The sequence below is a fragment of the Zalophus californianus genome, chromosome 2 (genome assembly GCF_009762305.2).
Source record: "Zalophus californianus isolate mZalCal1 chromosome 2, mZalCal1.pri.v2, whole genome shotgun sequence".
In the NCBI taxonomy this organism is placed as follows: domain Eukaryota; kingdom Metazoa; phylum Chordata; class Mammalia; order Carnivora; family Otariidae; genus Zalophus; species Zalophus californianus.
In genome coordinates this window covers 100049647-100063253 of record NC_045596.1, presented here as the reverse complement: position 1 = coordinate 100063253, position 13607 = coordinate 100049647, and positions in this window count along the sequence as shown.

The following is a 13607-nucleotide window of genomic DNA, read 5'->3' as shown; positions in this document are numbered from 1 at the left end:
CAGTCTTGAATAAAGTCTGTCTTACCCTTTTAACAGATGTCAGAATAACTTTCTTTAACATAAGTAAAAACTCTCAGAACTTGTCTTCATCTTACGCCTCATCAGCATCTTTGCGGGAGTATTCACCCCCACAATATGGAATTTTGCTTAGGGGTGAACGCACACATAATTCTAAGAAACAGAGAAATATACTCAAATGTGAGTTCCAAGAAAATGTTCTGAAGCCCAGGTTAAGGGATTTTCATGTTAACATTTATATTAAACATTGTTTGGGATGATCCGTGTTTCTGTTCCACGCTAATCAAGTTGACATTTGGCAAGTAAAAATGACGACCTACATTGTCCCCGAATCCATGTGACATAGAGGTTGGGTTAAAAGCAGGTTACCCTCTGGCTTCTCTTTGACTATCGCTCTCACAAACCTCCCCCCCCCCAACCCACTTAGTCCAATAAGAGCAAGGAAAGGAGTCCTTTCAAAGGACTCTTCACTCTGTACGTGTCTTGAGCTAAAATCAGTTTCCTACTTGGGGAAGGAATAGTGAGGAAGCGAAGTCTCTTATCTTTCCACCATTACTGCCAAACAGTTCTGCCGTGGGTGCAAATGACAACCACAGCCAAGTCACCTCGGGGCTTTCTCCTTGTCTGCTGCTCTTGGAGCATTCAGGGTGGGGACTGATAAGGCAGGCACGAAAGAGAGCCAACAGCGTCTCCGTCACCTGGGAGTTAAATAGAAAGCCACCTGTGAAAAGATTTCAATCTAAAATGGAACCAGAGGATGTGAAATGGGAAACCTTGAGGATGTACCCTAAGGAAAATGAAACTTAAGAACTGAGAGACTGATTTCCCACAGAAAACCAAAACTTATATCCTGACCACCAAACATCTGACAAGGATCTCTCCCCATTCTCAAGCCAATGAACTTACTGACCGGAATTGGCTGGACTTCCTGTTCTCTGCAGTCCTCGCCCATAAGTACAACACACCTCAGATCTTCAATGGCCTCCTTACAGGTTACTGCACTTTGCATTTCCTGAATTGCAATTCCTTTGCTGTTCCCAAGTAAGCTCAATTTTTGGTCATTCGAGCTTGCCTCAGTTACCTCCTTATTTAGGGTAACACACTCTTCTCTAACAAGAGCTTGAGCAAATAGCTTTAATATTCCTATTTCATGCTCATTCCAAATTCTGATTAAACAAAGCGACCATAAAAAAGTAAAATGAAACTACTCTCAAGGGACCTATACTGGACTAAACTAAGAATTGAAAAGTATTTTTAAAGAGTGTATAATAAAAATTATTACTACATCTGCATTTAGGGTAAGATAAAATACACAGTTTATGCCAACATCTGGTTCATTGTACATCTGATTTATATGTATTTACAAAAAATTATATGTATCTTATGTAAATACACAGAGGATATGAAGTTATTTACAAAAAGCATGTATAGAATATAATAACCATAAAATATTTGTCTTGGATTTATACTCTTGTGTTCCAGAATGAGAATGCGTTCTAATTTTTCTTTCTCCTACTGCCTTTGTCTGGTTTTCTTACAAAAGTTATCGTTGCCTCACAAAATTAATCGGGGAGCTTTCCTTTTCTCTTTATCCTCAGAAACAATTTGAATAATATTAGGGGTTCTTGGTTTCTTGAATATTTGATAAAACACACCTGGGAACCATCTGGTTCTATTATCCTTTGGAACCTTATGACTACTTACTCTGTTTATTTACTAATAGTATTCTACTCAGTTTTCCTATTCCCTCTTCAATCAAAATTTTAACTCATATTTTCCTATAGAACTTGTCATTACATTTTCAAATACCCTGCTCCAAAGCTGTTCATAGTATTATGTTACAGTCTTTAAATATTCTCTCTCTATATAGTTTACTTTATTTTCAAATTACTTATGTCTTATTATTTTCTTAAAAGCTTCTCATGAGCTTATTTATTGTTTTATTTTTCTCAAAGAAAGCAGAAGCTTCTAAATTTTTTAATCTTCTAAATTTTCTAAACTGTTTCTTTCTTTCATTCCTTTTGGTATATTACATCCCCACAATTTATTTATTTTATAACTGGAAGTTTGTACCTCTTGACCCCCTTCATGCATTTTGCCCACCCCCATCACCCTTCCGCCTGGCTCTAACTGAGAAGGATTTCGGTTCCCAACAGCCCTTGGTTCTCTTTGGGTCTACTAGATGTGAGCTCTATTGGTTCTCAGAGCCAGACATTTTGGGGGTTCGTCCCTCCTTTGCAGGACCCGAGGGTATGGATGTCTCAGGTAAGGCACAAACCCCTCACTCCTCAGGAAGAAGCTCCAGATGTGTGAGATTCCTCCCGATCATAGGTCACAGCATTGGGGTGGGTTTTTTGTGAGACAGCTTCTCTGCTTCTCTGGCCATCTTGATGTGGCTCTTTTATCATTTGTTGTGAAGGAGCTGTTCAGCTAGTTTTCAAGTCTTTTTCAGGGAATTATTTCATATGTAACTGTTGATTTGGTGTGTCTGTGGGAGGAAGTGAGTTCAGTATCTTCCTCTGCCACCATCTTGGACCACCTCCGCTGGGTTTTATGTTATGTTAATTTCTAATGTTAACTCCATTTCTTTCTTCCTTTTTCTTTCTTTGCTTTTATACGGTTTTTTAAATCACGTGAGTTGATCACTTTGCTTATTTATCTTTACTTCGTTATATTCTACCAGTATACCTTACTTAAACGCATGCAAATTTTAAGAAATCATTTAAGAGGTCAGGGAATCCCAGAATGGAATACAGATTTTGACCAGAGAATCTAATTGTATTACAGATGTATGAAACAATCCCACTGTAGGGAATGGGGGGAAAGTTGCTGACCTAAGCTACTTTGGAAAATGTGTATAAGACTGAGAGCAAAAGAAACTACGTGAGCACTATAGTTCAGTTGATAAAGTTGTTTCCCATTAGGCTAAGTGTTAATTCTAACACTGCTATGCTTGTATACTGGAATTGTACAATTAGATAAAATGTATGGCAGATAGAAAGACTGGGAGTTGGAATGGGAGTTTACCAATAAGCAAGGAGACAAGGAGGCTAGAGTGATCCATGTGGTAATGGAATAGAGTTGGAGATGCCATTATAAACTCATGTTTAAATTAAGACAGCTGGGAAAAATTTATCAATATAGATACACAGATGACCATACACACATCTATTTCCATGCTTTGTCAGCTGAGAGGGCCTAGAAGCAATGATACCCCAGTAGCAATAAGCACAGCTGACACCCAGATCTTGGTTTCTGTCTTAGTCTATTTGGACTACTATAACAAAGCACTATTCTGGGTAGTGTATAAACAACAGAAATTTAATTCTCACAGTTCTGAAGGCTACAAGCACAAGATCTGGGTGCCATTATGGTCAGGTTCTGGTGAAGGCCCTAGGAGGGGTTGCCGACTGCCAACTTCTCCATGTGTCCCTACGTGGTGGAAGGGATGAGCTAACATACTGGGTCTCTTTTATAAGGACACTAGTTCCATTCATGTGGGCTCTTCCCCCAAGAGCTAGTCACCTTCCAAAGGCCCCACCTCCTAATACCATCAGCTTAACTATTAGGTTTTCAATATATGAATTTCAGGTTCGAGTTATTAAGGTCAACATCGACAGTGATACTGATCTTGATAGCAAGTAACCTGACATCATCTTCCATAGTCTTCCCGGGTCCCAAAAACCCATAGCCCCAAGCTAATCATGAGAAATTCATCAGAGAAATTCTGACTGAGGGACCTTCTACAAAATGCCTTACCAGTACTCCTCAAAACTGTCAAGATCATCAAAAACAAGAAAAATCTGAGAAATGGTCACAGCTAGGAGGAGCCTAAGGACATTAAGTAAAAACTAAGGAAATATCAGTGAAGTATGGGCTTTGGTTAATAATAATGCATCAGTATTGGTTCATTAATAGTTACAAATGTGCTATAGTAATATATGATGCTAATAATAAGACAATTGGGTAGAAGGTGTATAGGAATCCTCTGTACTATCTTCACAATTTTTCAGTAAATCTAAAATTGTTTTAAAAAGTGGAATAGATGAGGCACCTGGGTGGCTCAGTTGTTAAGCATCTGCCTTCGGCTCAGGTCGTGATCCCAGGGTCCAGGGATCGAGCCCCACATCGGGCTCCCTGCTCAGCAGGAAGCCTGCTTCTCCCTCTCCCACTCCCCCTGCTTGTGTTCCCTCTCTCACTGTGTATCTCTCTGTCAAATAAATAAATAAAATCTTTAAAAAAAAAGTGGAATATATTGGGGTGCCTGGGTGGCTCAGTTGTTAAGCGTCTGCCTTCAGCTCAGGTCCTGATCCCAGGGTGCTGGGATCAAACTCCGCATTGGGCTCCCTGCTCAGCGGGGAGTCTGCTTCTCCCTCTCCCTCTGCCCCTGCTTGTGTTCCCTCTCTTGCTGTCTCTCTCTGTCAAATAAATAAATAAAATCTTTAAAAAAAATAAAAGAAAAAGTGGAATATATTAAAAGAAGTAAATGTTGCCTCTTAACCTTAGAAAAACCTTAAAAATGATTCCAACATGGTCAAGTATTGAAAAATATAGTTTTCTAGTGAATCCATCAGAATGTTCTAGGTGTACATATATCCCTAAGTTCCTAAATGGATGTATCCACTGTATTCGGATTACTGAATACTTGCTGAATGAGTAAATGAATATATAAACCATTGTAAAACTAAAGTCACTGGTTTGTTTGTTTTTTTTTTACTCATTCACTCATTCAGCAAATATTTATTGAGTGCCATCTATGGACTAGACACCCTGCTAGGTATTTGGTATATAATAGGGAAAAACCAGATACCATCACTGCCTTCCCAGAAAGTGTAGTCTAGCCAACACTCAACTATTCTTTTTGACAACCGAGTTGAGGCAGATACCCACTGAGCTTACTCCTGGCTCCAGCAGTAGCAATGTTCAGCCAAGAGAGCCAAAGTCCAGCCCAAATATTTTCTGAGTCCTAAATATTTTAGCATGGAGAGGAAAGGGAGAAGAAAGCATCCAGTTCTTTATAAGCCGTCTCAATCATTAAGATATAATTGAAATAAAACAAGAGAAGGAGGTAAAAGGAACTGACAGAATGTTGCCCTGTTTTTCAGGGGCTGAGTGACCTTGGCCTGGACTCTGACATGTGCATACATGTGAAAATGTGGAAGTTCTCCACCTTGGCCTTGTTCTCCTGGTCACAGCACACAGCAGAGCCTGGGTCTCGGGGGGCAGAGGAGGGCACAGCCACAGAGCGCTCAGTCAGAGCCCAGAGGTGTGGGAGCTGGGAGCCAGTTTGCTATGGTTTGAGTAGCAGCCAGAATTTTGCAAAGCATTCAGGAAGGAAGCAAAGCCTTCTAGTGAAACCCATATATGCTTAAACCCGTCTATATTGACTACATGTGAGCTATGCCTCTTCACCAAGAAAATAAAGCTTAAATTAGCACAAGTCTAACGTCAGACAGCTTTAAATTCAAATACCAGCTCCTTCATCTACTAACAAGGTCACCTTGGACAAGTGGCTTTGTTAAGCAAACCGCAGCTCTGAAAGGTGAAGCAAACTGCCCAGATCATAAGGCTGAGCTTCGGAGTCATTCTGACTTGAATGCACAGGCCCTTTCCACTTCCCAGAGCTGCCTTCCTGAGCAGAGAACCCTGAGGGACTGGGCAGTGTCCCCACAAAGGGTCAGATGCCTATCCCCAAGAGAAGAAGGTCCAGAGTGAGTGGGGCCACACCTTGCCATGCCCCGCACTGGTGAACTAAAGTGCTGAATCAGTTCCCTCAACTGGAGTGATTCTCTTGCATTTTGCAACGTATAATAGAACCTTCAAGTAAATGAGGGGTATTCCAGTAGTCATGTAAAAAATTAAAGTAATAATAAAAGGTCAGGGTTACTCTCTAGTCACAAAAGCTGAAAACAACTTCTCTTTTTCTTTGGATTTTGCATTATTTTACTATGTTGAACCCATTTGAGAAATCCCATGACATTTTTGGTTGACGCAACAGTATTTCAGATACTCACTGGCATATCTGTCCATCTCATTAGTGGGCTGATTAATAAGAACATGTTTTAGGTAATTTACCTAAGTTCACTATAACCTTCCTATAGAAAGAAACAGCAAGGGGGAAAGATATAAGCCCTCTGAAACTGAGGGAAAACTTTTATTTAAAATATTCTGCCTAAGCTGAGCTGCCCAAAAAGTCAATGACGATAAAGAATAATATATTTCTACAATGAGTCATAAAGTCAAGGGAACGTTCACTTTTATAAGTGGAGAAAGTATACAAGGGCTTGTAAGATCCTGAACATCATTGTACTCTCCCAGCTCTGTGATGGACAGTTTAAGCGAAAGATTATTTTCCCATTAATCAGGGATCGCGAGTATGTGAGCACTCATCAGAGTCAGCTGCTACAGAGAAGTCTGCGATCAGCACACTTCACCAAATTAAAGACTCCATGTTTCCCCTCATGTGTTGTTGTTGATTGCTTGGAGAGCCAATATTTCCAGCCCATTTACTTCAAATTCATTCCACTCCAAGGTGTTATTTTGCATGGCCAGCACTCCCGTGTTACCCCTGGCACAGCTGTTGATTTCTCTGTAATTAAAATCCTTGTGGGGAGAGCAGAAAGCTGGCCTTTTACATCATTTTCTCATTAGTTTGGTTTTTCATTCCTCTTGGATCATTGTTTAGGCTTGTCACAGGGAAACTTTCATTAGGGTCTTTTGGCTGCAATGTTGTTTTAACAGAGCACATGGAATTTAGAAACCCAAACAAATATCTCTTCCTCATTTCCAATTGATAAAAGAAAGATGCTACTAAACAAAACAACCTTTAGGGGTGTTATTTCAGCTGTATTTCATACTCGATCTTCAGGTTTAGGTAGAGGCTGTATTGTTTAAGAAAATTTTACAAATGTTAAGTCAAAATTTTAAGGGAGTCAGTTTTCTGGAAGGTATAAAATCTAAGTTCCAGAAACTCAAGAATGTGGAAACTCCCTCTGTGCTGTTGACTTTCTTCTCTTGGTTTTAAGCATTAGCGTTGATTGCAGACCCAAAGATACAATTAAAAATTGTATTTAATACAATGTTTTGGGGCATTGCATTTCTTTGAATTTTTATTACTTTGGACCTCAGCCTTCTCTTTCCAAATTCAACTTACCAGGGCATATTTGAATGCCTATTTAAGTATATATGTATTAATCTATAAGATACACATCTATATATCTGCCTCTAAATGTTCATCTATTGTAGAAACCCACTTCTAACTTCGGCCAGATGTGTTATTGCTAGGTCAAACAGAACAGAGTAAAGATAGTTGCTTCCCCTCATACCTCTGCTCTGGACTGACCTTTATCACCAAGGCATTTAGGGAAGGCTGGTACCAGGCTTTCACACATAGCTAGATTATACCAAGGAGCCATAAATAAGCTCGAGGTTGCTGACACCATTGCAGACATCAGGATCAAAAGAGAAAATTGCATTGAAACTAAACGTTAGCCTTCAGATTTTTTCTTTGTGTTGACGTTAGTTCTACTACACTTTCCTCTCACACTTCTTTTGCCTACTTATAAACCAGAATGGAGTCCCCAGAAAACACAGCTAGCAGAGTCTCGGAAAACACTTCCATTTTGAAACTATAAAAATCCAATGACTTCCCATGGCCTCCATCACAAAACAACTGTGGAAAATTTATCACTTCTATAGAAGAAGAGAAAAGTATGTGTTAATAATAACCTATGCATGGGGACCTGGCCAACCCTACCATTTAAATGTACTGTCCAACCATTACACTTTACCGAGGGCCACCTAAAAATGACATTGCAAAAGGGGGTAAATGCCCCTCTTTGGGGTCTGCTTAATGTTATGACTTTGAGCTTCTGTGATTAGCTTCTTTAACCCGTCCCTGTTCTGAGAAGCTTATGTAATGGTCCTGCTGTTTCAGTCCTAACTTATTAAAAGCATTCTGTGACCCTCCACATTTGCAATATAGGTAACATGGGTGCCTTGAGACAAGGGCTGTAAATCTACAGTGTTACGGACGGGCTCAAATGATGAGACATGAATAATATACCTTGTCAAGAATTCAGAAACAGAATGGAAACACTCCTGCCCCTCCACACCAAGTAATTTCTAGCAAGTCATAAAACAAGAGATAGAGACTCCTATAGATAATTAATGTTGGAGGAGCTCTCTCAGCTAATCTAGTGGAACATCCTCAGTTTAAAGTCAAAGAAATAGTCTCCGAGGGTTAAGCAGGTTGCCCAGGGTCACACAGCAAGTTACAGAGGCTGTTCCTTGATTTGTCTTCAAAGGCTTTTTTTTTTCTACAATATTTCCTTTGTTTGACTCCTCCACTCACAGGCGCAATTTCAAAACGAGTTAGCAAACTTTAACCTGATAGTCATTATTATTTTTCAGAAGGATGTTTAACCATCAAAACTCCATGCAAGCATAAACTTCAGAGTTCGGTGGGAAAAGTGATGGTCAGGGATATATATATATATATACGTACATATATATATATATATATATATACACATACTTCCACTCCTCTCCACTTTTCCAACTTGCAATAACATCGCGCATTCGAAATACTCACATTGGAGCTTTACTGTAGAAATAGTATTTACCAATGTGCCATAATCAGTTATCCTCTTAGCCGCACTTCCGCGGCATTCCAGGTCTAATCAGTCTATTTTCTTTCGGTAAATGAGTCCTGACCAGTTCCTACTAACCCAGGTGCAGAGGGGCGGTAATCAGAAGTAACAACCGTGTGAAACTTACGAGGTACCAGTTGTTTGCAGGCTTCTGGGTGGAACTAAACACGTGGCTTGTCAGAGCCAAAGGCAACGTGGACTCATAAATGCCAGAGCTGGTGCAGAACCAGAGACTCTACATCCCTCCGTCCTTTCAAGTAAGAACGAGCCACAAACAGCACAAAAGAAGGGTGGCTTCAGCGGGGAGAGGAGAGGATGCCGCTGCTGGGTTTTGTCACATGTGGACTAACGCAGAGGCCTTCCGGAGAGGCCAGCCCTTGCAGAGCAGGAAGAGCAGAGCGCGGTGCAGCCCGCGCAGAGCTCTCTGCGGCGGGCCTTCGGCGTCTCTCCAGCTATCATAGTCCTGGCAGGAGACCACACTGGTTCCCGGCACCAGTGGGGAGCACCTCTGGAAGCTTTTGTTGTTGGTTTTGTTTTTCCTGTCTCTAAGATCTAGATTGGGGGGATTTCAAGCAAGACTAGTGGGTGAAATTAGAATCTTAGCAATAACTCATGGCATGGGCTGCTTGAAAAAGTAAGTATAAAAAGTTTACACTACAGAAGATATCCTCTTGTTTCCTTCTAAATGAAGGTATAAATCTAACCCGAAAGGAGAAGCTGAGAGGGAAATGTTTTATTGCTCTCCTCTCGAATTCCAGAGCCTGATTGTTGGAAGGGAAGCATGTGGGGCACAATGCAACTGGGACCAAGAGAAAGAGAAAAGACAAATTCAATTAAGCCACCTTTGAAAAAAAATTCAACCACAGAAATCGTAATGATTTCTATGGGAAAACAGCACGGATGTCATCCAACAATGTAACTATGCCGGTTTCATTTCCTACAGCACTGGGGCAGTGCTCGAGCCCGGGGAGCCTCTACCCACAGAAAGGTATAGGCTGTTGGCAGGTCTCGCTGTCTGGCCGCCTACAGAACCAGCCCTAACCCGCCTGCCAAGCGGCGCTGGGAGGCAAGGAGTCAAGGCAAGGAGTCAAATCCCCTGGGCCCCACGTAGGGGGTGGGGGGCGGGGCTCACTGGCTGTGGGTGACTTAATAATAAAGTTCTGATTCATAATATAAATGATTCTATGCACGCTTTACTTGCATGAAATCACTAAAAATAATATTTGATGAAAAGGAAATGGCAGAGCAAAAAAGCGACATTTTATATATGCAGCAATATCTAAATGAAGAAGAGTTCATAAAACTTTAGCAAATTAGGCAGAATTAGGAAATGTGTTTCAGGAGTGGTAAAAAAAGCTGACAGTTTTCCTAGATAATAAAAACTTTGGCTATGAGCTTTACCCAGAGATTCTTTCATGTTTCCAGTCTTAAGTAATAAAAGAGACTTTGGATAGTTTAAAACCCAGTTTCTTCATCCAGCGTAATTAAAGATGCAACTTTACATTCAGGTAGCTGTTCACACTACTAAGCGAGTCCAATAAAAAGGATTTAAATGTTGCACCATTTAGTACTTCGTAAAGACACATTTTGTCATAAAAAAATTTGACAGTATTCACTGTACAAGTGTAGAAGACCCCACACTAGTCACACCCTATATATTGGTACAGTGTAACCTTGTTACATAGGTCTTTTATCCCTGCCTTTTAGTTGAGGATAGTGGGGCTCAGAGACGTTAAGTGACTTCCTGAGGGTCATACAGCTGCAAGTAGCAGAGCTAAGACTGTGCCGGCAATTCTATCCTCAAATCCATGTCTGCTTCTCTTTTAATTTGTAACATTGCTGTTGTCTTTAGATGTGAGCTCCACTGGGCAGGGAGTTTCATCTCTTGCCCACCTCCCTACACCCAGATGAGAGCCTAGCCAATAGGAACTCCCAACAGATTTTGTTGAATGGATTATTGGTTATGTTATTATAAAATCAGTACATATTTGTCATGGACATTTTTGAAAACATAATAGGAGTTTAAAAAAAAAAACAATATCCAGCCATTCAAACATAAGCACTATTACATTTCTGACAATTTGTTTTCATTCTCTATGCACATTTATTCAGATTTTAGGGTTTTTTTTAAAATATTTATTTTGGAGAGAGAGAGAGGAGATCATCACAAGTAGACTCTGCACTGAGCACAGAGCCTGACACTGGGCTCGATCTCAGGATCCCGAGATCATGACCTGAGCCAAAACCAAGAGTTGGACACTTAACCAACTCTGTCACCCAGGTGCCTAGATTTTAGTTTTATGTTGTACTTTATGATAGGATGTATTAGGCATATGTATGTAAATATATGTGTATTTATATAACCGTTTTATTCTTTCTAGCACCTCTTTTGAGAAATTTTGCTATTCTTAATCCATATAGTTTAGCTGGGTTGATTTTTCTCCATCAGAGCATTTAGCCTTTGATTGGTTCAATAAGCATTTAAAAAAACAGCAATAATAATAGCTAATATTTATCCAGTGTTTACTATGATCCAGGAACCCTAATAAAACATGTATTAATAATTTGCATGTATAATCTCATTTAATCCCCCAAATAATCATATAAAATGGTGATTATTTTTACTTCCATTTTTAAAATGAGGAAACTGCAACAGAGAAATATAGTAACTTCCACAATCACACAACTGGTAAATGGGAGAGCCAGCATTTAAACTTGGGGAGTTGTGCCTGCAGAGCCACTCTAGGCGACGTGGGAAGAGCCTGCCTAAAAGAAGGAAGCCCGGGATGGGCAGAGAAGTTGGCTCTTCCAGCATTCATCTTCCCCAGATCCAGCTATTTCTGAAGACATTACCATTTCTAAATAGACTGGTACACCTGTGAAATATTCAAGGGTATTTATGGCATCCTTATCTTAATAGCAAAAGACCAGAAACAGGCCACATTTAGCCATTACCCCAAAAAGAAAAAAAAAAAAAACGAGTCAACTGTATAATTTAAGAATTTTCTAGATCAGTTACCAAAAGGCATGTGGGACTTTTAAGGCTAGGTGGACATTGTAGGCACAGAATGCTAAATTCTGCTGAGATCACACTCAGCATTTTCTTTGGGAAACCAAACACGATCGCACTTTTTTTAAACTAAGGAAAGCTTTCCAACAACCCCCAATCTTATATATGTATATTACATATATTACATAATTATTACAAACTCTTCATTCTTTTTACCATAAATGTCCTGGGCAGGCATTGGGACATTGACTCAACTGCAAGAAAACAATCAGGAAGCCATTGCTTATTTCGGTCTGTTGGCCCGTGTGTATCCACCACCACATGAAAGCTCTACTAGCAGAGCTTGTGAATATTTCAACTGATTTAGTTCTATTGTCTCCTCGAATATGATGACTCCCCATAATGTGCAGATGTCAGTAATTCTCAGCTAGGTACCTTACTAATATTCAAGGAAATCTTGTTAGTTTCCCTTTTAAATATCTGTATCCATTGCTATAATCCCTGAAACCCAGCAACACTCCTTTCTCTACCTAAGGAAGGAAAATCCCATAATCTTTGACTTTTGTAGGAAAAATTATTTTTGGAAACTCCCTTAGATAATCCTGATTTAATTTTGACGGTATCCAAAAATAAAAAATGGAAAACGTTACACAGGTTATATTATCACAGATCAAACTTCACCATTAGAGTATGAGTTTCTACCAAAAGTTCAATCTGCCAAATGGCTGAATTGATCACTCTCCTCTGAGACAAGCAAGTTACACAAGTTAAAGTGCAAATATTTATACCAATAGTAGGTAAGGGTATAGGATGGGCTGTGATGTAGGTAATGCTTCAGAATCAAAGAGGCTTCCTGAACTCTGCAGAAATAACTAAAATTATTGCACCCATACCCCTCAAAAAGAAAAGCCTTGGAGAATTTCAAAAAGGTCATGCATTGCCAAAGGTAAGCCCCTGGTTCAGGAAAAGAGAGAAAGAAAGAAAGAGAGAGAGAGAAAGAGAGAAAGAGGAAGGAAGGAAGGAAGGAAGGAAGGAAGGAAGGAAGGAAGGAAAGAAAGAAAAAGAAAAGGAAAGAAAGAAAGAAAGAAAGAAAGAAAGAAAGAAAGAAAGAAAGAAAGAAAGAAAAGAAAGAAAGAAAAAGAAAGAAAGAAAGAAAGAAAGAAAGAAAGAAAGAAAGAAAGAAAGAAAGAAAGAAAGAAAGAAAGAAAGAAAGAAAGAAAGAAAGAAAGAAAGAAAGAAAGAAAGAAAGAAAGAAAGAAAGAAAGAAAGAAAAAGAAAGAAAGAAAGAGAAAGAAAGAAAAAAAGAAAGAAAGAAAGAAAAAAACTTTGGCAAAAATCATAATACACACTGCTTAAAGATAATTGTCGTTCACAAAACTGTTGTCTGATCATGCAAAATGCTCTTCTTGGGTTTATAAAAAAATGCTTCATTTTCTAAAGGGTATTGCCAAGGATGTTTCCATTATATGTCTTACTTGCCAATAACATAATCCCAGGAAGACTGTAAAGATGGGACACGGACAGGAATCACTGCTTCAGAGCTCCATTATATTCCTCCAGCCCTCTTCACCCCCACAAATGGGCAAAAAGTATCTTTTGGTCATTATTTGCTTCTTCTCAGGATGCGTTGAGGCTTGTTGGCACTGGAAAGGAAGTGGTGGTGAAAAATCTGTTTGATTTTTTTTTGTTTCTGATATGGGGAAATCTAACTAGCCCATCTTTCCAGGGACAGGGCACACCTTTTACTAGGACTCTTATTAAATGAACTTTGCAAAGCCTTGGCTTTTATTAACAAAAAATTCACCCTCAATCTTCAGGAAAAGTAGAATAAATAAATAAAATTCTAAAACTAAGATTAACAATGCTTTCAGCGATACTCAACTTCCCTTGGCCTAAGGTATTCCATTAGCTTTATTTTATTTATTTGT